We start from the raw sequence: 4342 nt of genomic DNA on the forward strand, positions 1-4342 counted from the left end.
CAATAGCAGTGAAGCTGTGATGACAAAAGAAAATGGTGGCTCTTGTCCAAAATGATGTCCCTGCACCTTCCCTCTGTGCTGCAGGTAGCAGCTGAACACTCACAGACAAGGCACAAGTGTCAGAACAGATCAGACATAAGGGCAGCAATGAGAGGGCTGAGACTGATATGCATTCCTTCCATGGAAAATAGGGGTGCCTCAGCTGATGAAAGGGGCAATGGTCTGGCCATATCCCCACCCACCTTTTGGTACCCATACCCCACACAGGTATGACACACAGTAGAGTCCAAGAACTCTTCCCTGACCACCAGCAACAGCTGGAGCAACAGCTCCTTCTGGGCAGGATACATTCAGGAGCAGTTTCCCCATCTTCCCTGACTGTCTGAACAGTGAACACATCCCTTTACTGCCTTCTGGCACTGATACATCTCCACTCTCTCAAAAAACCCAGCATTTTTCCCCTGTGACAGCATAGGTCTTCCAGCACAGAAAGAAGGAGCTGCAAGGAGGGACTTGAGGTGGGAGACAGGGAGAGCTCAGGGATAAGAAATATTCACACAATTTAAAAGACCAAGGGTTTGGGAGAGACAGTGCTTTGCCTGTGTGCAAAGCAGCTACTCCCTTGCAGCTATGTGGCTGTCAGAGTTCCTCCTGCTATCACAGCACCGAGGTGCTGAGAGCACAAGTGGAGTCTAGAGAGGATTTAAAGTACAAGGAAGCAAACAAAAAAACATCTCTTCTTGTTCTAAATTTTTTTTTTTTTTTTTTTTTTTTTTTTTTTTTTTTTTTTTTTTTTTTTTTTGTGAGCCTTTAAGCATGAGAATCTCAGCAAGAGGTTAAGCACTGCAGTGCTCTGAGGCCTGAGGGTTTCTTGCTGGATTCCTGCAAGGCTGTCCCTGGAGCTCTCATGAGTGAAGAACAACCAGGCCAGCAGCACAGACTGCTCCATCTGTAGAGCACTTGAAGAAAGAGGAGGGAGGCTTTTGGAGAAATTCACTGACATGCAAAGAGGATGATTGTTGTAGTGTGCTTTTATACTTTGTAATACTTTGTAATAGTTTTGATTTTGTATCCCCTTATTTTCCCCAGATGATGTACCCGTTTTTGTATCCCCTTCCTCTACCTGTGTAACCATTCTCCTGTGTTGAGATCATCCCCCAAATCCTCGCCCTGGCTCTGTGTCAGTCACTCAGCATCCCATCCCCTCTATCTAGATCTTTGGTCAAAGCCGTCGAGTGATTAGCCCGAAGCCAGGGGTCAGCCCCCCAAGGATGATGTTATACACTATCCCAAATGTCCATCCCTAAGGGTACATCCCTATTGGTCAGCAAATGTATCTACCCTCGGTTACCTCCCGCCCTTTAAATGTAACCTTGAGATTCCTTTGTCTGACTGAGCACGGCGCACCCCTGAGGAGTGGGGCTCCCTGGGGAGCTCCGAATAAACCTTGGACTGGCCCCCTGTTCAGAGTCGGCCTTTTACCCTCCACCGATGTCTCCAACGTCTCTTCTGCTGCAAAGGTGACTAGCCTAGCTGCCCTCAGTCCCCTCGGGGCACCAGAGAGTGTCCCCCCGCTGTCGGCCACTTCGGGGCTGCCCCCCCGCTGTTTGCCGACCCGGGGCTGGCCGGGGTTCACTGGGAGGCACCCAGAGAGATGGAGACAGAGTCTCCTCTGTAATTTCCCCCCTGGACTTCTTGTTTCAGAAGCACTGCTGGTCTCTCAAGCGGTCATTGATCATCTTCTCTCTGGTCTCAACTGTCTTTGTTCTCTCCCTCCTTGCAATTTTAATTCACACTATTGATTAGGTCATCTCTTATAAACGTTTGACCTACAGCTGTTGTCTCCAGGAATAGCATTTTTATAAGACCTATTAAAACAAAAATTTTGTATTTTACTGCACCCATTCCTTCATGTCAGGGCTGTGCCAGCATCCCCACATTTCAGCTTTGCACTCAGCCATCTGGTCTCAAAGCAAATCCCGTGTATTATTCCTTCTATGTATGGGACACTTCTGGCTTGAGACCTTCTTCTCCTCACCTCAGCCATTACAGCTTTGGGGCTTTGTCAAAAAGCATTGGAACAGCCTGCCCACCCTCTGAGTAAAGAATTTTTTCCCTCATATTCAATCTAAACCTGGCCTGGTACAATTGAGGCCATTTTCTCTCATCCTGTCACTTGTGACTTGGGAGAAGAGACTGATCCCTACCTTGCTACAGCCTCCTTTCAGGTACTTGCAGGGAGAGATAAGGTCCCCCCTGAGCTGCTTCTTCTCCAGGCTAAACATCCCCAGCTCCTTCAGCTGCTTCTCATCAGAGTTGTGCTCCAGATCCTTTACCAGCTCTGTTGCCCCTCTCCGGACACGCTCCAGTACCTCAATGTCTTTCTTGCAGTGAGGGATCCCAAAAGTGAACACAGGATTTCAGGGGTGAGTGCTGAGAAGGGGAAAATCATTGCCTTGGTCCTGCTTGGCCACACTGTTTCTGATGCATGTCAAAAATGTACCATCTTAATGCATGTTCACTTTCTCATCTGATTCCCCCGCTCCTCAGCTGCTTTCTTTCTCCACCTTGTCATGGAAGAGTTATTGTCCCTAAAGCACTGCAAGGCACAAGCACACTGCCAGGGTGTGATCCAACACAGCTGCTTTCATAAGGACACATAATCTAAACTCCCATTCTGGTCAATGGACAAACCCCGGTATTAAGAACAACCTCATCCTAAAATACATGGTGAAAAAAATAGGTCAGGTGAATGAAGCCTTAAGACTACCTTTTGTCAGCTGCCTGACAACAAGATGACAGGCTTTGGATGCAACACAGAGATAAAGCAATGACTGCAAGAAGGATAAAAATGGAAAAGCAATTTACAGCAATTATAATGCTTGTCAGACTTACACCCATTCTATAAAGCACAAACTTTCTACTTCCAGAGCATGCATTACATGGCCCAGAGCACAGTTAGTGATGGTGTATTAGAAAACAACTCCAAAGTGTACCACAATCCTCAGACATAAACCAGGCAGCAGTGGTAGGTGTAGCGAAGATGAAATCCATATGATTTCAGCATATGGACCTCAGGAGACTGATGCTGGAAGACAAGGTATGGATTGGGAAACCTTAAGGGTAAACCAAAGCAAATGAAAAGGAGGTCATGGGAGATTGAGGGCCAAAGGAAGCATCTTGTATGGGAAGTTTCTATTTGGTTAGAAAATAGAAGATTAAGAAACAGCTTGAAGACAGAGCACAAAATCTATATTAAAACAGGTCGTAAAAAAGCCTCATTCTTGTTAAGGAAGAGATAATGGGGTGATGGCTGGAATCTAGAAGCCTACAAATCCGGTAGGTTCAAATCAAATGCAAATTGGAATCAGTCACCACTGTTCACCCACGTGAGATCACTTACCTGAAGAAAGAAGCCATTCTTCCTTTAGAGGTCAGTGAGAAGAAAGGTTTTACTTCAGATATTATCAGCATTTCACAAACAATACTTCCTTCTTTTTTGGTCATCTCCTTACATTCTAGCACAGCCTCTGTATCAGCAGTCCTCCCTTCCAGAGCAAAGCCCTGATCAGACAACATCCAAAGACAGACTTGCACTGTGTGGAGCAATACAAGAAGTCAATAGGCTTTCCAGTAACCATTTAATAGCCTGTTACATCACACTGCACAGGCCACAGTGCAGATTCTAGCTGTCCTGGCTGTACTTCAGCAGCCCTTGGAACATGTCCAAACAGACTGGTTGGCTCTCCTGCAGCACTCATCTGGGCATCAATGCATAGGCCCAGATAAGGTGGCTTTATTTTGGTTTTTCCCATCTAGTTCCACCCCAAGCAACCCTTTATTGTGCTCTACTCAAAAGTATATACCAGCCCCTCACTACATCCTTGTATAGAGTCAGATTCTGATTTTCAGTGTTCTAATTTTATTATGGATTCTCACATTTAATTCATAGTAAGGGCTTCATTTGTACAAAATTGTGCACCTGTCTGGTGTTATGAACACTAGACTGAACATGACTTACAGAAAAATGCTGGGTTTCTGAATAAAGTGCTTGACCTGTCAAATGAAGTCTTCATAGGTAACCCATCAGAAGCTTGAGGAAAATATCTATTAAACCTGACATATACATATTAACAATTTACCACATCTAACTTGCTTCAACAGACAATACTTTATTCTTGTCCAAATGTACCTGCTTTACTTTCTGTTGTGCTTACCAATACATTGGTTGGATTGCAGTAAAATCTGATCTAGAATTGCAGACCAGCAATACTCGCGTGCTAAAACCTGATGTACACCATCACTATCCTAGATTAAATTCCTAAATGGGCCCATTTAAAGT

Source organism: Onychostruthus taczanowskii, unplaced genomic scaffold, assembly GCF_017590055.1.
Source record: "Onychostruthus taczanowskii isolate IOZ18803 unplaced genomic scaffold, ASM1759005v1 scaffold1, whole genome shotgun sequence".
Taxonomy (NCBI): Eukaryota; Metazoa; Chordata; class Aves; order Passeriformes; family Passeridae; genus Onychostruthus; species Onychostruthus taczanowskii.